The 23909-nt window shown below is 37.7% G+C and overlaps 1 long non-coding RNA gene across 1 annotated transcript in view; it reads left to right on the forward strand.

Annotated features, from left to right (window-relative positions):
- The first annotated feature begins 20036 nt into the window (after positions 1–20036).
- LOC125267929 overlaps positions 20037–23909 on the forward strand; it is a 4164-nt gene continuing 291 nt past the window's right edge. Inside the window, exons 1-2 of the long non-coding RNA XR_007184742.1 lie at positions 20037–21490; positions 22832–23909. The exon at positions 22832–23909 is cut by the window's right edge and continues 291 nt beyond it. This is a non-coding gene — a long non-coding RNA (uncharacterized LOC125267929). The remainder of the gene's footprint in view (positions 21491–22831) is intronic.

Consider the following 23909-nt stretch of genomic DNA (forward strand, 5'->3'; position numbering starts at 1 on the left):
TTTTATGTTCCACAGAAGAAAAATGTTTCATAACAAAATAGTAGTAAACGATTTTCATTTTTGGGTGAACATAGAAAGAACCTATATGTGGATATATGTGCATATATGAAACCTATATGCACTGTATATGCACATATATGCTGCATATATGCACATATATGATAATATATATGCTGCATATATGCGTATATATGCCACATATAGGCAAAATTGAGGTGCATATATGTGCATATACAGCAAATATGGTCTCCTATATTGCTTCAATTCAGATCCAGATATTGAAATGCCCTATAACATACAAGATATGGTCTTCTATAATAGCTAATGGCAGGATCTGGTCATTTTGTAGCACAGTATCTGATTTTTGAACTGGGTGCATACATGATGCCTAGCTCATATTTTCTATTATCAAGGCAAAAACTAAGAATTAACGAAAAAAATTATACAAGAACTTATGTATTTGCGAACACGTGAAATTGGTATCACATGTAATTGGCATGTTATGGAATTTAACTATGGAAATATATTAACATGATATATTAACTATGATATCTACACGTTTTCCAGAAACATTTACAAGGTCAATTCTTTCTTGTATGAAGATAGTGGAAAAGAAGGAAATGTATAACAAAATATATGTAACGCATATATATATATATATATATGTGTGTGTACATATGTGTACATATATATATATATATATATATGCTGTGTGTGTGTGTGTGTGTGTGTGTGTGTTTTGTACATATGTGTACATATATGTGTACACACATAAATCATACTATATATGATACAAGTACATATATGTAGCATAGTAATATAGGAAAACGGCCAATTATATATGTCACATATATTAAAAACCTATATCAAAACCTATATTGAAACATAAATGTTTATATAGGTTTTTTCCATGTGGGGGATCCCTTTAAGCGATAAGATACAAGAGTTTGTTTCCGCGGGAAATTCAAGCATGCAGCAGTTCCTCTGTGCGTCATTACGTCACGTCCGTAAACAAAGGAAGGAGTCCCGTCGAGAGGCTAGTCAGTTATATCATGTGAGGAAGCTGCCGGTAGTGGCACATTTATAGCCTTTTCTCACAGCAGCTGAAATAATTAAACTTATCATTTTGATGGCGGATTGTAATCCAGAAAGGTCCAAATGACAGTCATCAGTGACAACTGGAGATTCAGCCGTAGACAAAAAGCAAAAGACTTCGGACTGTGGAGTGGATACAGAAATTGAAATCTACAGGTAACGCTAATACACACTAAATACACAGTCACGCAGTGCTGATGTTGTTAACAATAACAATTTGAGAACAATATAACAGTAATAATAATTTGCACAGTTTGGCATGATCCGAACTAAGCGATCGTTAGATTTAATCAACATTGGCAGCACGATTTATTGCAGGCCTAATGCTTTTTCCCTCAGTTGGTCAAAACAAAAGTGGCAGACATGTTACTTACTTGTTCAGATGTTATTTTCCAGTGAAAATTCTTATATTGGTCATACTTTCAAGACGTAGAATCTGTGATTCTGACGTACAGTATCCACACCGGTGCGGTGACTGACAGCAAGCATTAGATTCATCCACGCTGACGAGCTGTGCCGAGGCACAACGCACGTACAGATAACTGTTCCGCATATGACTGCAATTGCATGTTTCAAACAGAGATGGCGACAAAGAGGAAAAACTGCGGACAGCAGCTTTAAGAACCCTGTTATATGTCTATTTACATTCATATATTTTTATATATGTAGCACTGTGGTCCTATGAGGCAATACATTTCATTCCTTTTTATGTCTGCACAAATAGCGGAATGACAATAAAGCTCACTTAAACTTAACAGTGGAATTCCTGGTGAAAAACTACATTACCTATGGTGCTATGAAGAAAATTTCACCAATCAGAGAGCCATGGTGAGCAGATCGTGCCAAAAGATCTCTACAGGGAAATGTAATTGAGCTGGTCTTGCCATGCTCTCAAAATACTCAAATGAGTGTATAAACACTAAGTATTGGGACACCTGACCAGAACATCAACTTTAATGGACTTTAATGACATTGCATTCTAAATACACAGATATTAATATGGAGTTGGTCCCCCCTTTGCAGCTACGACAGCTTCCACTCTTCTGGGAAGACTTTCCACATAAGTGCCTTGTGGGAATTTTTGTTTATTCATCTAGTAGAGCATTTGTGAGATCAGGCACACTGATGTTGGATGAGAAGGCCTGGCTCACCATCTCTGTTCCACTTCATCCCAAATGTGTTCGATGGGGTTGAGGTCAGGCCAGTCAAGTTCTTCCACACCAGACTCATTCAACCGTGAATTTATGGACCTTGCATTGTGCAATGGGGCACAGTCATGCTGGAACAGAAAAAGGGTCTTCCCCAAATTGTTCCCACAAAGTTGGAAGCATAGCATTGTCCAAAATGTCTTGGTATGCTGAAGCATTAAAGGGTTAGTTCACCCAAAAATGAAAATTCTGTAATTTATTACTTACCCTCATGCCGTTCCACACCCGTAAGACCTTCGTTAATCTTCAGAACACAAATTAAGATATTTTAGTTGAAATCCGATGGCTCCGTGAGGCCTCCATAGGGAGCAATGGACACTTCCTCTCTCAAGATCCATAAAGGTACTAAAAACATATTTAAATCGGTTCATGTGAGTACAGTGGTTCAATATTAATATTATAAAGCGACGAGAATATTTTTGGAGCGCCAAAAAAACAAAATAATGACTTATTTAGTGATGGCCGATTTCAAGACAATGCTTCAGGAAGCATCAGAGCACAGATGAATAAGTGTATCGAATCTTCTATTCGGAGCGCCAAAGTCACGTGATTTCAACATATTTTTAAATATGTTTTTAGTACCTTTATGGATCTTGAGAGAGGAAGTGTCCATTGCTCCCTATGGAGGCCTCACGGAGCCATCGGATTTCAACTAAAATATCTTAATTTGTGTTCTGAAGATTAACGAAGGTCTTACGGGTGTGGAACGACATAAGGGTAAGTAATAAATGACAGAATTTTCATTTTTGGGTGAACTAACCCTTTAAAGGATTAGTTCACTTTGAAATTAAAATTTCCTGATAATTTACTCACCCCCATGTCATCCAAGATTTTCATATCTTTCTTTCTTCAATCGAAAAGAAATTAAGGTTTTTGATGAAAACATTCCAGGATTTTCTCCATATAGTGGACTTCACTGGCCTCCAAACAGTTGAAGGTCAAAATTACAGATTCAGTGCAGCTTCAAAACGTTCTACGCAATCCCAGACGAGGAATAAGGGTTTTATCTAGAGAAACCATCGCTCATTTTCTACATTTTTTTTTTTTTTTTTACATTTTATATGTTTTAACCATAAATGCTCATCTTGAACTAGCTCTCTTCTTCTTCTCTATTTGAATTCCGGCAGTGTAGATGCTGCCAAGTGTATTACTGCCCTCCACAGGTCAAAGTTTGAACTCATTGTTATATACTTGCACTAGAATATTGTATATGACAATTTAGTTCAAACTTTGACCTGTGGAGGGCAGTAATACACTTAGCAGTGTCTATACTGCTGGAATTAAAATAGAGAAGAAGAAGACAGCTAGTTCAAGATGAGCATTTATGGTTAAAACGTATACAATTTTTATATTTAATATTTAAAAAAAAAATTTTAGAAAATGAGCAATGGTTTCTCTAGATAAGACATCTCATCTGGGATTGCTGTAAACCGTAATTTTGACCTTCAACCGTTTGGCCTCCATTGAAGTCCACTATATGGAGAAAATCCTGGAATGTTTTCATCAAAAACCTTAATTTCTTTTCGACTGAAGAAAGAAAGACATAAACATCTTGGATGGGGGTGAGTAAATTATCAGGAAATTTTAATTTGAAAGTGAAGATTTCCCTTCACCGGAAGTAAGGAGCCTGGCCCAGCCCCTGAAAAACATTCCATACCATTATCCCTCCTCCACCAAATTTTACAGTTGGCACAATGTTGTCAAGCAGGTAATGTTCTCCTGGCATCCACCAAGGAGACTCGCCCACCAAACTGCCAAACAGAGAAGCGTGATTCATCTAAAAGACCAGGCAACCTTCTTCCATTGCTTCATGGTCCAGTCTTGACACTCATGTATCCATTGTAGGACAGGGGTCATCATAGGAACTTTGACTGGTCTGTGGCTATGCAGCAAACTGTGATGCACTGTGTATTCTTACCACTTTATTTCAGGGCGGGTAGCATTTAAGGATTTCAGCAATTTGAGCTACAGTAGCTCTTCTTCTGTGTTATCGAGCCAGATGGGCTAGCCCTTGTTTCTAAGGAAATTAATGGGCCTTGCGTGCCCATGACCCTGATGCCAGTTGTCCTTGCTTGCACCACTTTTGATAGGTACTAACCAATGCCTACCAGGAACACCCTACAAGACTTGCCATTTTTGAGAGGCTCTGACCCAGTCGTCTAGCCATCACTGTTTGGCCCTCAGTCAATCAGATCTTTTCGCTTGCCCATTTTTCCTACTTTCAATGTGAAATTCAAGAACTGACAGTTTACTTGCTGCCTAATAGGGCTGCACGATTTGGGGAAAATGTCATATTGCGATTATTGAGGTCAATATTGCGATTGCGATTTGCGATAGCGATATAATAAACAAACAGATCATGAGTCATCTTGCTTGGTTCTCAATGAAAATACACAGATTACTGATAATGCTGAAATGTGTATTTCTCAACTCAAACTAGCAACAACAGCAAACAAATGCACAGCGTTTTCAAATTAAAATATTTTTATGAAATTAAATAACATCTTTGCATTACTGCAAACTTGTTATAATCCCATTTAAGATATTTGTTTCTTTACTAATCTGTAGTGGTTCAATGGATCACAAAACTCACGGTTCGGATCACATCACGGTTATGACGTCACAGATCGGATCATACTTCGGATCAGCACAAAAAAAAATAAAAAATTTGATGGGGGTAACTTAACTTTGCATTTATTACATAGCCCACTTAAACTATTCTGATACCATAGCATAAACTGCTAGCCTAAATAATACATTATTAAAGGCAAGTGAACAGACTGTAATAAGAACAAATACTGTACACCAATTACAACAAGCATAGATAAATACTACATAAAGACTAACAGCAGGTATTTATAGGTTGCTGTCACTTTAAGAGTAAGACATGCACGCACACATCGGACAGATATACATCCGAATTCTCACCTCGTTCAATTAAGACATAACTGAATGTGTTTACATGAATACTTGCTGAGAGGGGTATTTTGACTGACATAATGCGTGTATGTGACCATCCAAGTGCACTGAGGACGCGAAAGAGAAATCAATTTGGAGTTCGCGAGCTATAACGCGCCTCTCTCTCTCTGTGCGCGCGAGCCTTGTATGTATGTGCGTCATGTGCGCACCGATAACAGCGCTGCGTGCGATACCGAATTAAATCCTCTTTCCTCTTCAACCACTACTAATCTGGGTTTATAATCTTATAGCCAAAATATCGCCATATAACAAAGGTAGCGTTTTTTCTTGCCACCAGTTCAGTGACAGTTTGCTCCGCATCCATCTTTACCCGTTCTCTGTGCTGCACACCGGAAAAGTCATGACCATGCGCGCCACACATGCCACTGCCTAAACTGAAACTGACTGGTCTTCTTTTTATTAGCGGTGTATAAAATGGGCAAACAGCTCTCAGATAATGGGTTGTTGTGTCCACACATTTATTTTTTTATTTATTTATTAACTTATTATTATTTTATTTCATAAAATCGCAGCATTTTGCGTCATATAATCGCACAAGCTTGACATCGCGATTGCGATTGCGATATGATTAATCGTGCAGCTCTACTGCCTAATATATCCCACTCTTTGACAGATGCCATTGTAATGATAAAATCAATGTTATTCACTTCATCTTTCAGTGGTTTTATTGTTGTGGTTGATCAGTGTATGATCAACAATTTTAATCTAGTATTTTATAGATTCAATTTGATTATGTCATTCGCAATGCTTCAAGGAATATAGTACTTTCCCTCATTAAAGTGGTAACGTCTGGTACCTTTATCTTTTTGTTGGATTTTCAAATACATATCTCTTGTTTCAAATACATTTTATAATGTTGTAATTCACCTTGGAGCTGGTTGGTTTGGTTCATGGCTTATAATGCTTTAACAAAGACTTTTTTACAAATCCCTGTGGGAAAAATACTTAGCCAATGCCATGGAAAAAGTAGGCAGGCACTGTTGTATTGTTTTGAGCAGTCAGAAGCCATACATGATCAGTTTTGTAATCAAACAATTAAAGTGAATTAACATTACTTAAATTTTGTTTAATTTAAAATATTTTAGATGAACACTCATTGGTCAAAAAAGAAATTGCTGCATTGTACATTGGGGGGAAAAAGTTATCTTCAATTTGCACCAGCAGATGGCAGCACAGAGCAAACTTTCTTGCAGTAGTCACACTAGAAGAATTAGAAGTTTAGAAGAATATTCTTTTGCTTTGCCATCTCTAAATGTTGAAGCTATATTGTTATGTAGTGATATAACAATAAGATGTGACAAAAACAGGTGAGGTAGAATATTTTCTTCAGAATTGTAGTTTTGTTTACTGCAGCATATTTGTGTATCTCTGATTTCACATGCAGAAGTAATTCTAGTTCACAATAGCCTTCTGCTGGCAAAATGAGGGCAGATAGACGTCACTGGTTTTTATCAATCCTCTATTTGGTGTGTGCATGTAACTGTGTGTTTTGTATAGTTTGTCCCTGCATGGGAACTCACCTTGGTGGACACCACACAGATCTCAACTTTCCCATGCACTCTTGATCGTTATCTCATTTGCAGGGTTGTGCTGTGGTAGGAAATGATGACACGTGCAAATCCCATGATATTGTAAACACAGAAAAAGGTGAGGACCTGCTTTTTAAAATGATATCCCTTTATTTTGACATGCAGTGATACTACTATAAACTCTTCCTGAATCATCTACCCCGAATAAAACGATAAAGGCAAAGGAAGTTGTGCAGAAAGTAATCAGAAGCACTCTGAAACTGAATCCAGTATGCTGATGTCGCCACCCAGTCCTCAGAGGCTTTTCGCTGAATATTTACCTTTTTTTTTATATAGTTTTGAATGTTACTAACAAGACCAAAGACAACAAAAGCAAAGCAAAGTTTCTTAAATATTCTAAGTCATTTTCCTGTACATAAAAACACTAAAGAAGTGTTCACACTTATTGCAATTCACTGTATCTTTTGGAAAAAGTCATACCTTTTTTATAGGTCACATCAGGTCAAAACAATTAAATAAAGCGAACACTAAGCAAAACAAAAATGGGATAATCTTTCCACATGTAAACAAAAAACGACACCAAACAATGAACAGAAAGAACTGAGGGCCTAAATACACACAGGGATAAGTAATGGAACAAGAAACAGGTACGAAACTCAATCAGAAACCATGGAGACAAACAACCAACAGGAACTCAGGAAAACAGTGACAGGGAACAATGAAAGGGAAACCAAAACACAATAAAGACGGAAGAATCTCCCGGAAGGTGCATGTAAACAGTCCAACGGTGGAGGGCAGGTAGGGGCTCTGGAGGTGGCCGCCAAGCTGATGATATACAGGACACTAGAGGAGGTGGCAGAGGAAAACACTATGGCAGAGTCGACAGAGGGAGGCGCCTGGGTGGAATCTTCACTGACGGTCCGGGCGGACCCAGGGAACCAACCAATGGAGGCAGAACCAGGGATAAGTGGAGATCCAGGAGGAGCTGAGAAGAAAAAGATACAGGGTGACACCGAATAGCCTAGAGGCCAAGGTGGAGCTGCAGTGATGAGTGGCCGAGATGGAGCCAGGGTGCCGGAGGACAGAGGCGGAGCTGGTGGGACTGAGGACCGAGGCTAAACGGGAGAGAAGGAGAAGCCCGACGGAGCTGAAGGGGTAGAGGGACGAGTTGCAGCCAAAGGCTAGAAATCCGTGGCATAGGCAGAGCGCTGACTCGTCAAGGTGGAGCTGGGGGAATGAGGGAGCCTGGTGGAGCCGTAAGGATGACAGTCCAAGGTGAAGCTGAGGGAGCAAGGAACCAAGGTGGAGCCGACTGGTCAATGGACCAAGCAAAACAGAAAGCGATTCCAAGCAGCAGAGCGGAGCCACCAAACAAGGAGCAGAGGGACAAAAGAGACTTGGAACTAGACAAAACCATCACTGATAAAGGAGACTTGGAACTACAAAAAACCATTAACAACGAAAGAGACTTGGAGCTGGGTGGAATAAACAGTGACAGGAGACTTTAAGGATATTTTCTAATTCCACAAACCATTGTATAGAGACCTGGCACAGCTTACCCTCAGCAGTGGGAGTATGGGTGGGGCTCCATTCCATGCTGTTGTACTCAACTAGAGGCCTTCATCAAAGGACGTTGCTGCCAGCAAATAGAGATCACAGGTCAGACTCTCTGTGGGGCTCGAACTCCGGGACAAAAATGGCCTCAGTCATGTCCTCTGGAACGGTTTTCGTGACGGGCTCGCAGTCTGCAGTGGGATTAGGCTCTTTGTCCATGATGGGCATGGCTGAAGTCTGGCTGGGCTCTGAGTCCAGAGTAGGGTTTCCACAGTAAACAAAGATCCACACTGGACCAGCACCCGCTCTACAGTTTGTTTACATTGATTTTAAAATGGCATTGTCAGATTTGTGACATTGCCGTTTATGTAATGCTAAAACACTGCTATTCACTTTCAGAAGTTGTAGCGATGCTTTCTGTTCCCAGAAAGAATGTGAAACATATATATTGGTTATATCATTTTCAGTTTTTAGATATATTTAAATATAATTAAAATTGATTTTAGACACCTAAAGCATTAGTGTATTGCATATTGAATATCACATTAACATGTTATCGCATATCACCCAAATCGGATCTAAAATGTTTCTGTAGCCTATGATAGCACATTAAAGGATGTGAATATAGAGAATAAAAGTTAAAGATTAAATAGCATCTATTGCATTATATGAATCACTTTGGAATACAAGTTGTAGCATGTTTCAGATGACAAAAAACAGGACTTGTATTCTAGAACATGTAGTAATCACTGGAGGTCATTTAAAGAATTAGTAATCTTTTAAAAATACTCACAATTTCTACCCAATATTTTTTTAAAGCTTGGCATAATTGTAATAATGTAAATTAATTTTAAAAAATATATTTTTTATAATTTTTTAAATATTTTTGAGAGTGCTCGGCAGGCACAAAGGGGCACTTTTGGGTTTTTTCACACACAAGTGAAGACCACAAGTCCACAACAAATGTTTTGGAGTGAAGACAATGGAGCTCATGTGATCCATCTCCCGATACTGCTGGATACTACGGTGACTCAGTGACCCCCAGCGAGTCTAACTTGTAGTGCTTTGCGTAATATTTGATTCTCTCAGGAGATACCAGTCTCTACCAGTTGGGTGTGTCATTTAATTAAAATGGATAATGTTTAATAACTACAGAACTGCATTTAGGCCCATTTCAGGAGCACGTCACTGTAGTATCACATCCTGGGAAACATTAAAAATTACGCAAGTTCCCATTTGTTGAGGAACTTGTTTTTGCACCTGTGAGAAAAGATTTGACTCAGTTTCAGTAAGGATTAAAACGTTTCCTGTTTCCTTGTTGATTTCTTTAATTGACTGATGCTTGTTTTGGGAGTTCATGAATTGAATTGCATATTGGTTTTTGTACTGTGCTTTTACTAGTGGTGTCACATTCTTGAAATGAACATCTAGTACCATCAGCAATGTAAAAAATATTATACCCAGTCACTGAAAACCACTGAACAAGAGAGAGAACGGCAGACAATGTATCACTAAATGTGGAATGCGATTCATCTGCTTGCATTTTTGACTAGGGTAGAAGTCCGTGATAAGTTCCTGTCGGCTCTTTTAGGTCACCGCCACAGGATTTGAATCTATTTATAATACAACGACAGATTCAATACTGGCTCACATGACTATTAAATGGCCCACCTGAGAATGTGTTTGAAATGATAAGCCATTTATTGCATGTAATTTTAAGAGGGTTTTTGTTTGTTTGTTCATTTTTATATTCAACTTCAGGATATACATCATCCTATATCATCTCTGCTAAACAAACAATAATACCTCAAATCATGTGGCTTGTTGAGGAGGCTTTGTAGCTTTGCTACAAATACTGAAACATGAACTGACAATGAAAAGTTGAAATGACAAAACAAATTATGAAAAATATGTTCATGAAGGCATAAATTCGTTCCATAGGCCTTCTGCTAAATTTAGTACAAAAAGATGAACAAATTTCAAATGATCAAAATAATATAATAAAAAAATCAGTCAAATACAGAATATAATTTTTATCAAGACAATATAAATATATAACCCTAACCAATAAAATATTAGTTAAATTAGGCCTACTACTATTGTGTAAACAATTGATGTCTGGAATGAACTTTTTGTGATAGTAATTTATTTGAATATTAGTGCTGCTGTTGAATTGAATAAGGCTCTTTTGAAGACTTGATTCCCTGGGGCTGGTTGCATAAACTGGCACTACGTTCCATTCGGAAGGGCTCATCCCTATGCCCTAATCCCTCCGGAGTGAGAGCTTCGAAGGGATGAAGGGTGTAGGGGTCAAAAAAACTCTTCTTTTGGAATGTACTTCTGCGTCATCTTAATGAGACAATCAAGGAAACGCCTTTGTCGCACATTTTGTACGCTGGTTAACCCCCCAAAAAACACGCATTTTGTTTAACGTTAGTTTATTTATTTATGTAAAATATCATGTATATTGTGTCTATGTATTTGAATGGACTGATAAAGGGAGCTGTTAAGTATTTTTGTTGAAGTACAATATCATTTTGACCATAATGTACCAAATCTAATTCGTATAAATATTACAGTAGTATAGAAAAATACTATACATACATTTATAGGTAAAATCAAACTCAGAGCCGACAAACAACTTCACTGTGCAAAGGATCATGGGGGCCCGAAGTGTCCATCAGTTGTACCCTTTGAAATCCTTCATTTCGAAGGGCCCTTTGAAGTGGCCAGTTTTGAGCACTTCAGTTTGGAATGACCCCTCAATTTGGCGGCAATGATTGTTTTCACTCCAAAGTGCCCTTCGGAGGGCGATATATCCTGTTTGGAACGCACTGTGGATGTACAGTACACCCGGAAGACTAGGCTGTAAAATGTGTCATATGCAAAATAATATGGTGCTAAAATTGGCACTGCTTATATAGACCTTAGTCGTGATAAACAACATATTGTATTTTATTATACAAATATTTTTATTGATTTTCCTTATGCAACAGAATAAGGAAATACATATCCCACATCCTAACACATACCTACACACACAGACACACCCCTACAACAAAAAGAAGAGAAGAATAATAATAATAATAAATAAATAAATATAAGGGGCTCGTAATTATACTATTCCACCCCTAATGCAAATGAAAATAAAAAGGGCTGCCAAACCACATAAAACTTTCCAGAGGACCCTCGGATAGTATTTTTAAGGTGCTCAAGTTTGAGATATGACCTCTTTCACCCAGTGTTTATGAGATGGGGGCATTGCCTTTTTCCAACTGAGAAGAATCAGGCGTCTAGCCAATAATGTGGAGAAGGCGATAAGCTCTATTTGATTAGTGGTTAGCTGCATTTCTTCTGGCACTACACCAAAGACGGAAGACAGAGGATTTGGATCAAGATCTTGATATAAATGAAAATGTTCTGAAAATGTCTGACCAGAATTTTGTTAATCTGGGGCATCCCCAGAACATGTGACTCAGGTCTGCTGGTTCCAGACTACATCTGAGGCACGTCGAGTCTAACCCTGGATATATTTTAGCCAACTTACTCTTAGACAGATGGAGCCTATGAAGCACCTTAAATTGCAAGAGTCCATGTCTAATACATACTAAAGATGAGTGCACCAATTTTATTGCCAACTGCCAAGCTGAATCTGAGATTTACAATCCCAATTCCTCCTCCCATTGCCTCCTTATACGATCGAGAGATGGGGAGGCGGTTCTTTGAATGTTCTCATACAGGATAGACACCATACCCCTACGAGAAGGATCCATGTTTAACAGATCATCTATCCAGCCACCATCTGGTTGGTTCAAAGAAGGAGAGAATTGTTTTTTGACAAAACTACGGACCTGTAAATGGACTGAGGGATCTCAAAATCTGTTTTTAACTGCTGAAATGAAATAAACACGGCGTCTTTGAAAAGGTCCTTAACACACTTGACTCCATTTCTAGACCACAGTTGAAATGCAGAATCTATAAGGGAGGGAGGAAACATAGAGTTCGATAGGATGGGTGCAGAGGGCAAAGCCTGTTTACTGTTTAAGTGAAGTCTGAACTGCGACCATATTTTGAGTGATCCAAGAATAATTGGGTTATTTGTCGAATAACATTTGCTTAGGGGTATTGGGGCACAAAGCAGCGAACACAATGATATTGGGTTACATGCGTGTTGCTCCATAAGTGACCAAACTGGAGCTTCCTCACTCAACATATCAGAGAGCCAGAAAGTCAGTTTATGAAGGTTAGCTGCCCAGTAATAATGCAAAAAATTTGGCATTGCCAATCCACCCTCCTCCTTTTTCCTTGCCAGATATTCTTTCCTTATTTTTTTATCCCAAATAAACATAGAAATGCAATTACTCAGATCCTTAAAAAATGATTTAGAACATATTGGATTTTAAGCAGATGAAAACAAGACTGCTTTTTGGACAGATGCCTCATTTTCATTACTGTCAAAAATTAAATATGGTAATAATGTGTTACTCTGACTAAGATTTATACAAGAAAAGTAATGAGAGCCTGCACCAATCCACTGGATATATATATATATATATATATATACAGAGACAGAGAACCTATTGAAAAATTTCAGCAGGGCACAATCTTTAGAATTAACTGATGAATTATCACTGCAGTTGCAACATGTAACGGATAGGAACGGAGCACAATCTGTGATATTTAATTTTCTTTTTCGTCTCAGCAGTCATTTATAATCTATTTGATTGGAGCTAGAAAATTCAAGATTGTAACCATTGCAACGTGAATGGTGTTTCAACTATCACTGCAGTAGAATGTGTCAGTGTAGATGCTGGGCTAAGCTGCACCAAGTCATAGTTAGATTGTGTAAGAGGTGTAAATATTTATCACAAGGCTGGATGTAGCCCTGGCGTGCAATCGACCCCAGCCTCTGGAGTTGACTCTCAAATTCGTATTTTGAAAATAAAAATAAAAATTAAAAACTGCAATGTAATTAAATACAAATTACATTTTATTTAAAAGACTGTTAAAGGGTTAGTTCACCCAAAAATGAAAATTCTGTCATTTATTACTCACCCTCATGTCGTTCTACACCCGTGAGACCTTCGTTCATCTTCGGAACACAAATTAAGATATTTTTGATAAAATCCAATGGCTTAGTGAGGCCTCCGTTGCCAGAAAGATAATTAACACTTTCAATGCCCAGAAAGCTACTAAAGATATATTTAAAACAGTTCATGTGACTACAGTGGTTCAACCCTTAATGTTATGAAGCGACGAGAATACTTTTTGTGCGGCAAAAAAACAAAATAACGACTTTATTCAACAATATCCAGTGATGGGCGATTTCAAAACACTGCTTCATGAAGCTTCGAAGCTTTACGAATCTTTTGTTTCGAATCAGTGGTTCAGAGCGTGTATCAAACTGCCAAACGAAAACAGTTGAATGACTCACTCATAAAGACTTCACTTCTTTCATTACAGGATGAATCAGTGTTTTTGAATGAATTTAAATTACATTTTTAAAAGTCACCTGTCGCCACCTACTGGTGTAACGATTTAATGATACAATTGTTATTTAGTTACTTTCAAAAGGTGATTTGCTGTATTTTGATCACTACCGTAGACATCAGTGTTTGTATCCAAACTAACTGCTCTCTCTGGGTCAGTGGCAGTGCCAACACAGATTTGAATGCTGAATTTGTCTAAGTTTTAACAGATACAGGTGAATTGTTGTCATTTAGGAATGAGATTGCGTGAGTGTCTGAATCGAGATTGCGATCTTTTAAGGATTATACGTGCATCTCTATTTCAAATACATATTTCAAATGTACCTGAAATACTGCCCATCTCTTAAAGGTGCCCTAGATTATGTTTTTAAAAGATGTAATATAAGTCTAAGGTGTCCCCTGAATGTGTCTGTGAAGTTGCAGATCAAAATACCCCATAGATTTTTTTTAATTAATTTTTTTAACTGCCTATTTTGGGGCATCATTATAAACGCGCCGATTTTATGCTGCGGCCCCTTTAAATCCCGTGGTCCACGCCCACAGAGCTCGCACTTGCCTTGAACAGTGCCTTAACAAAGTTCACACTGCTAATATAACCCTCAAAATGGATCTTTACAAAGTGTTCGTCATGCATGCGGCATGCATGCGTCGGATTATGTGAGTATTGTATACTGTTATATTGTTTACTTCTGATTTTGAATGAGTTTGATAGTGCTCCGTGGCTAACGGCTAATGCTACTCTGTTGGAGAGATTTAGAAAGAATGAAGTTGTGTTTATGCATTATACAGACTGCAAGTGTTTAAAAATGAAAATAGCGACGGCTCTCTTGTCTCCGTGAATACAGTAATAACCGATGGTAACTTTAACCACATTTAACAGTACATTAGCAACATGCTAACGAAACATTTAGAAAGACAGTTTACAAATATCACTAAAAATATCATGTTATCATGGATCATGTCAGTTATTATTGCTCCATCTGCCATTTTTCACTATTGTTCTTGCTTGCTTACCTAGTCTGATGATTTGGTTGTGCATAGATCCAGACGTTAATACTGGCTGCCCTTGTCTAATGCCTTTTATAATGTTGGAAACGTGGGCTGGCATATGCAAATATTGGGGGCGTACACCCCGACTGTTACGTATTGAGATTCACCTGTTCTTCGGAGGTCTTTTAAACAAATGAGATTTATATAAAAAGGAGGAAACAATGGAGTTTGAGACTCACTGTATGTCATTTCCATGTACTGAACTCTTGTTATTTAACAATGCCAAAATAAATTCAATTTTTCATTCGAGGGCACCTTTAATTTCAAACATAGAAATCACAAAGCAATGTGTTATAAACAACTCAGAACATCTTAGCAACTGCACAGCAATGACTGAGACCCCCCTAGTAACCATATAGCAGCATGCTAAATAAAACATACTCAGGACAACACAGCACCTGCACAATACCTTAGTAACCACATAGCAACACATAACAACACTCAAGATTCTGTATAGCACAACATCATAGCAAACACATAGCAACACCACTCAGAACACCTTAGCAACTACATAGAAACCCCCTGGCAACCACCCACAACATACTAACACAGCAACTTGTTAAAAACAATTTAGAACGCCTTAGCAACTACATTTCAACCACCTAGAACCCCCTTGCAACCACATAGCAACATGCTAAAAACCACTCAGAAAAAAATTACTGCACAGCAACTCCCTGGCAACATCTTAGCAGTTTTTTCTTCAGAAATGCAACAATTTATTTTTAATTGTTTTTAAGGATGGTTAAATGTTTAGTTTATCAGGCCATGAAAACATGAAGTGCAACACTGCCTGTCACTGTCAATGTTTTTTGTTTTTTTTTAAAACTCTTTTAGCAATAGCTTTACAGGGAGTGCAGAATTTGGCAAGTGTTTTCTGTTATTTTTTTCCCAAGCACATTTTACCAATTCCAATCCACATCAATCTTAATAACTACTATTAATATTGTTTTTAATCATTTATAAGTGATATATAATTGGTCTATGTGAAAAATGCTTAAATAGAATTATTAGGCCTTTTACAGGCAAAATGCAAAAAGAGATTTAACACATCAAAAATTATTAAATACTCATGGAAGGACGCAGTCTAATGCTCGATGATTAAAGCATGACCAAGGGACAGCAAAATTCATTGGGTCAGCGGGGTCAGACAAAAACAGGTGGAAAAGAAAAGACACGTTAACCAAAATAATTAAGAATTATGTTGAAACCATCAGGAACCCTTTAGTCTCCAGCGCCACCATTTTCCAGAACTGCAACCTACCTGGAGTCCCAGAAGTGCAAGGTTCAGGATTCAGAGACTTAGTAGCTAAAGAATCCTAAAAATGACCCGCACTTATAAGAATCACAAGCTAGGTTATAAAATACATGAAGACTGGGTTTTTATAGGCCTATAAACAGACAGCTTGAAGTACTCCTGAAGGACCAGCACCACATCTCTTGAACTGTTTGAAGAATTTATTTTCCAGAATCTGGCAGTAAGTTTTGGAAGATCTTTTAGTCCATTTGCAAGACAGACATTTCAGGATAAGAGATGGACTAAAAGTGAACCAAACACCTATGCCAATTCTGGATAAATTCTCAAACAGTGGTAAAAGGATGTGGTGCTGGTCCATCAGAGTCATTCTCAAGCTGTCTGTCATAAGCCCTATTAAAACCCAGTCTTCAGTATTTTATAACACTTCAGCTTGTGATTCTTATAATGCAGGTCTTTTAGGATTCTTTAGCTAACCTAAGCCTGAATCCTAACACCTTGCATTCTGGAGACTCCAGGTAGGTTGCAGCTCTGGAAAATGGTGGCGCTGGAGACTAAAGGGTTCCTGATGGTTTCACACTTAATTCTTCACCTTAATTCTTAATTATTTTGCAGTTAACGTGTCTTTTCTTTTCCACCTGTTTTTGTCTGACCCCGCTGACCCAATGAGCATTTTGCTGTCCATGTCATGTTTAACTTTGCAATTTCTAGTATTGCATAGTATTGCGTCCTTCTCATGATTTTAATAATTTTTGACTTTTCAGCTGGTTAAATCTCTTTTTTGGCTCATTTTGCCTGTAAAAGAAAACTTGCCTAATAATTCTGCACACCTGAATATAAGGATTTTTCATTTCCAGCCTTCATGAACAATTATATATCACTTATAAATGATTAAAAACAATATTAATAGTAGTTATTAAGATTGATGTGGATTGGAATTGGTAAAATGTGCTTGGGAAAAAATATGATCAGAAAATCAACTTGCCTAAAATTCTGCATCCCTGTATGTTTGTGTTGTTAGCTGCACTATGTGGCTTAAATACCTGTGCACACATCGTCCTCGATGATGCATTTGATCATTCCTTTTGTTTGGGTCGCTCTAGTCCTTTGTTGCGTATGTTGTTACTAGGGCTACCTATGATTGAAGTAGTCTGAAGTGCCTCTTGAACTCTTTTCAAGCCCTATAACCTCTGAAAACAGAACATGGTCAGACAGAGGCTTGTTTATAATTCTTTTAAGGCCAATCATCATATAAGATAAAAATGTGGGTGTGGGTGGATTTTATGTGTGTACATAAAATTGAGCTGGTTCAGTCCAGTTGGACCTGTCATCCCCTAAAAATGCATTTCAAATGCACCTTAAAAGTTCCAGCATCACTTTTAGCTTGATAGTCAACAATGTCCACATTCTCAGGCCTGAAAAGAATGTGTTGGAACCAGTATGTGTGCATTGATATGTGTTCTGTCATTGAACGCCCTATGACGACATTCCATCAGGACAACCTAGACTTGCAGAGCGCAACCTGGTCAAAGAATAACTACAAGCATTTGCATTGTGATCAAACTGGGAATCATATGGTTAAAGAGTAGCTGCAGACAAAATGAACCACATAGAGAGAAAAGAAAATTGCTTTAAGCTATTGTGTGTGTGTGTGTGTGTGTGTGTGTGTGTGTGTGTGTGTGTGTGTGTGTGTGTGTGTGTGTGTGTGTGTGTGTGTGTGTGTGTGTGTGTGTGTGTGTGTGTGTGTGTGTGTGTGTGTAGTTACCAAATCCTTTTTTTCAGCATTAAGATTTCAGGTTAAAAAAAAAGAAAGGAAAAAAAAAAAAAAGGCCTAGTAGGTCCATAACATTTTTGACACTTTAGAAAGACTTAAAAATATCTTAAAGACATTAGATGGCATTAGATGGCACATGAAACCAAGTAGCATCTTCATCCTGTAAACAAATGATTTTGGACTTTCTCATAGAACATGGCTTTTCAGAGCCATTTTTCACAGTGATTTTTTTTTTCAACTGGTGTGCCAGTGATTTCACACAGGTGTCCTAGCAGAGTAGCCACAGGTGTAGTTCATCTCATTAACTATGAACATGATCCACTAATGTTTGACAACCATAGGGTTACATTCATTTTTTTGTCTTTATTTTGAACAGAATGTCTATTTTGAAACCAAACAAACTTCTTTTTGTGAATAAAGCTTTCAAAAATAAATACCATTTGATTTGACATTTTATCTAATATCTATTACTTATATATGACATACTTACTGTATCACCCCCATGTCATCCAAGATGTTTATGTCTTTCTTTCTTCAGTTGAAAAGAAGTTAAGGTTTTTGAGGAAAACATTCCAGGATTTTCCTCCATATTGTGGACTTCAACGGCTACCAACGGCTTGAAGGTCCAAATTTAAATGCAGCTTCAAAGGGCTCAACATGATCCCAGCCGAGGTATAAGGGTCTTATCTATACTTTTTAACCACAAATGTTTGTCTTGCACTAGCTCTGCGATGCACCACGCATCACTTTGGGAAGGTCACGAAGGCAGAAGTACCGAGCAAATGTTTACAAAGCGAACGTGCAAAGACTAAAGACCCATTCACACCAAGAATGATAACTATAAAGACAACGATAAAGATATAGTTCTAAAAATCATTCTAAATATAAAAGAATAGCAGTGTCCACATCACAGCTATAACGATCACGGTACAGAGAAACGATATCATTCGGATCACTTTCAGAACAATTTTGTTCCAGCTGTTGAACGATGAAACACTGAAAGCCAATCAGAATCCATTCTAATTTAAGGTTAACTGTCACATTCCACTTCTGAACCAAAGAAAACGTCAGAAGCGTCTTACCTGGGCTAAGGAGAAAAAGAACTGGACTGTTGCTCAGTGGTCCAAAGTCCTCTTTTCAGATGAAAGTAAAATTTGCATTTCATTTGGAAATCAAGGTCCCAGAGTCTGGAGCAGGAGTGGAGAGGCACAGAAACCATGTTGCTTGAAGTTCAGTGTGAAGTTTCCACAGTCATTGATGATTTGGGCTGCCATGTCATCTGCTGGTGTTGGTCCACTGTGTTTTCTGAAGTCCACAGTCAATGCAGCCATCTACCAGGAAATTTTTAGAGCACTTCATGCTTCCTTTTGCTGACAAGCTTTATGGAGACGCTGATTTCATTTTCCAGCAGGATTTGGCACCTGCCCACACTGCCAAAGGTACCAAAATCTGGTTCAATGACCATGGTGTTACTGTGCTTGATTGGCCAGCAAACTCGCCTGACCTGAACCCCATAGAGAATCAAGAGGAAGATGAGAGACACCAGACTCAACAATGCAGATGACCTAAAGGCCGCTATCAAAGCAACCTGAGCTTCCCTTACACCTGAGCAGTGCCACAGGCTGATCGCCTCCATGCCACGCCGCATTGATGCAGTAATTCATGCAAAAGGAGACCCAACCAAGTATTGAGTGCATAGAAATGAACATACTTTTCAGAAGCCTGACATTTTTGTTTAAAATATCCTTTTTTTTTATTGATCTTATGAAGTATTCTAATTTATTGAAGGTGAATGTGATTTAAATGTGAAATTAAATGTGAGCCAAAATCATCACAACTAAAAGAACCAAAGACTTAAAGTCTTAAAAGTGTCTGGGTGCACTGAATTTATTTAATACACGAGTTCCACAAATTGAGTTGAATTACTGAAATAAATGATCTTTTCCACAACATTCTAATTTATTGAGATGCACCTGTATGTAAAAAACATATTTATTATCCATAATAGTGTTATGTGTAAATATGTTCATATTTGTAAATATGCTTATTCTATACATTTCATATTTTTATTATAATTATATGTCTTGTTGTATGTGTGCACTAGAAGCTTTATTTACCAAGAAAAACTAAATGACACGTCCATTATTTTTAAGATTTTCTCCTAAATCAGTAAATTAGAAGCTACTTTTAGCCTTAAGATGTTTTGTGAATACAGCTTTGATTCATGAGGAATATTTTGATCAGAGTTAGCAGAAATTGCATACCTCCGTGTTTCTTAAAGTGTTCGTTCACCCGAAAAGTACTGTCATCAATGTTGTTTCAAACACATGAGAGTTTTGTTCATCTTTGAAACACAAAGATATCTGTCCCTCTATTGAAAGTCTACGCTACCACAAATAAATTTGATGCTTCAACAGGTTCAAGACATTATCAATTATAAATAAATTCATTTGAATCAAGTGATTTAATTCAAGTCTTCTGCAGAGGCATAATCACTTTATATGATGAACAGATTTAATTTAGACTTTCATTCACATATAAGCACTGATCAATGCACATACACAGAACATCAAATATGATAAACAGAAGCTCATGCATACTGGCTTCATGAACTAGTTTTGGTTGCAAATTTTAATGGCGAGACAAATCTCTCAGGTTTCTTTAAAGCTATTTTCAGTTTTGTTTCAAAGATGAACAAAAGTTTGAAATGTGACTAAATAAATGACTTTTTTTCATACAAATATGCATTGTATGTAGACTGCTAATTAAATTAAGTTCATAAAAATGGCATAATTACAAAAGAATTATAAACATTTTTAAAAAAGTTGTAAATGAAGCATAGCATTACAAAGAGCTTATGATTGAACAAAATTTTGATGATGTAAAGCTAACATTTTTAGTAATGCCTTTCAACAACCAAACCCAAAACAGACAGTAGCTTTTCATTCTCTCTCAATTGCAGCATTATTCTATTAAGCACCCTTATTTAAATCTAGTTTTGCATGTAGAAGCACTTAAAAATGTCAATTCTGTTAATATTTAGCAGAGTTAAAACAAGGCTGTGTGTGGACAAGAGGTGTACTCTTGCCAAGCAATGTAATGTTTGCAGAAAGGATAACCATCTTACATAACAGCATCCATAGACTTGTTACAATTTTAGGAACAGGACAAACTGTTTTCATTTGATTAAAAGTATATTTCATTGTATCGTTTCTGCAACATATCTAACTATAATGATAGTGAATTCAATATTAACATTCCTGAACTGACTTTCACCAGCCTCCTCCCCCATCATACACACACACACACACACACACACACACTCCTGGTGGTTTCAGCTGAGCTTGAATGATAAGGGTGGGGTTACATACACACACTGCCATGTTTAAACAAGACTCACGGTCAGCTGGATAGCCACCTCCTCCTTTTCTCTCCAACCTGGTGGTTCAGGTTGGTCTCACCTTATTTCGGAAACACGGAAGAACAGAAGTCACAGCAGGAACAGCGTGCAGCTGTGAAAACTGATTCCCACCAAACAAATCACCCTCAGGCCTCTGCCGGTAAGCAGTTTATCTGTATTTCTGTATCAGTGGTCACGGGCACAGATAAAGTTAATTGTGATTTGTTTTTTTACAAGTAAGAGAGAAGTCTTTGAATCTAGGAATGATTTGGTGAAAAATAAATAGCTGAAAGAGTGATGTCTTATTCACAGAGCTTATAATATAATTTAAAAACTAAGCAATAAAAATGTACAATAACAACTGAGCATTTATAACGTTACTCCTCAATGTTACGAAATTATTTTAACAAACCTATCATCAGTTGTTGTTTTCCGAGTATCAGCTCGGCGGTTTCAAACCAAAAGCGTGACTGCAAATGTGAGATTGATTTTATACAACAGTCAATAAAGTCAATAACTTACATTTTTTCGTCACAATTTTGCCAGTTGTTTAACATTTTTTTTGCTCCGTCAACGAATATCCAAACCAAACCGACAGTACGATAAACCGTAACCGTTAAGTTTCCGAGCAAAAAACACCGGGGCATAGAGTTCATGATTGAACCGGTTGAACGAATCGGTTGAGTGAATGATTCAATGTCTCATTCTAAAAGGCTGAATTCAGAATAACATAATACCACAGTATTAAGCAATTTCTTTTTATGACAGAAATAGTAAGAGTAGTATTCTATTCAGAATTGCAGTCAGTTTTGGTTCTGAATGAATCAGCGGATTTGAATGAATCAGTTGAGTGATTCATTGACTCATTCATAAAGACAGAAAGACATGGGTCACTGAATCCCCACCATTAAAGGGATAGTTCACCCAAAAATGAAACTTCTTTAATCATTTACTCACCCTCACGTTGTTCCAAACCTGTATGAATTTGATGGGGTCCCATCAACTGTTTGGTTACCGACATCTTTTATGCTCAGCAGAAGAAAGAAATTCATACAGGATTGGAACAACTTGAGGATGAGTAAATGCCAGAATTTTCATTTTTGGGTGAACTATCCCTTTAAGTAGTACAATCTGGAACGCCGTTTATACCAAGGAAGATAACGATAACTATAATGTTTTAATGATCATTCTAATTCTATGAGAATATAGAATTCCACCCCACAACTAGGCCTATAATGATAACGACCCAGATATCATTTGGAATCACTTTCAGAGTGATTGTTATCCCAGCTGATGGACGATTAAAAACAGCCAATCAGAATCCACTCAAATTTAAAGCGCTCAAACATTTATAGCGGTAGACGACATAACTGCAGCGTGCATTGGTGTGGATGCTAATATAGTTAACGTTCTTAGTGTGAATGGGTCTTGTTGTATAATATGTGTTTTGTAAGATGTCTTATCAAGCAAACAATCAATGAAATTGATTTTCTTTCCTTAGGGATATTGAAGAAAGAACTGATATTGAGGTCCAATGATGTTCCAAGAGTTTTAACGGACTGAAACAGAAACCGAGGCCCTTGATTATTCATTTTTGCCCATCTCCTCCAGCCTGACACCATGAATATCTCACTTGAGAACCCCTATGGTGATGTCACCATCCCTCGTGCCAAGTTGCGGGATCAGGGAGACTCCAGCACCATCATCATGAACCCAATGACCTTAGAGAGCACCTACAATAACCGTAACTCCTTAAACCCCTACAACAGCTTCAAAAATCCAGGGGAGAACAACACCTCAGGTGTTCCGGTTTACGGAGAGGCCAGGAACGGCAGCCAGAACCCCCCTCCTTACAACAACCAGCCAGGATACACAGTAAAGGAAAGCGATGAGGAGCAGGTGGGACGATGCTACGCCTGTTGCTGCCGCTGCCGGAGAAGGAAGTGAGACAAGATGATGTACCCTGTGGGTTTACAGTTTGGAACCATCATTCAGCCTCCCAAATTTTGAAAGCCAAATGCCATACAGTTCTAAAATGACTGGATTTTAGGACTGCTTAATCTATTACATAACCTGGAGATCATACAAAACAAGAGCTGACCTTCTGTGACTACACTGAAACCTATTATATTAAATATTTACTTTTGGATTACTGTCAAACAGTGCTTTGTTCGGCTGGATTGCTCTTATTGGACCGCTTTGAAGTAACCTTGCCTTTGTGCGCCTCATACAATGGCATACTTCCCTTTATTCTAGCGTCACCCAGTTGTTCTTGTACACTTACTTACTTATATTTGAATAACATCACTATAATGTATTAGTGTTTCTATAAATTATAATGACACTGAACTGGTTTTAGTGGTGCACACAGAGGTGAGGCTCTCTTCTCAATATGTCCCGGTGGGCTTCTCCAAGTTTCAATTGGTTTTTGAGCCACACCCTGACATGCCGTCAGACCCAGGTCAGTGAAACTCGAGGAAGAACCCTCGTTCTTTTTCTAAAGAAAAGGACAGTGTCATCTCTTCCTGCAGAATAAGTGTTGTGGCATCCGAGTTTCTATTGAACAAGCTTTTCTGGTT

The sequence above is a fragment of the Megalobrama amblycephala genome, linkage group LG4 (assembly GCF_018812025.1).
Source record: "Megalobrama amblycephala isolate DHTTF-2021 linkage group LG4, ASM1881202v1, whole genome shotgun sequence".
Lineage (NCBI taxonomy): Eukaryota > Metazoa > Chordata > Actinopteri > Cypriniformes > Xenocyprididae > Megalobrama > Megalobrama amblycephala.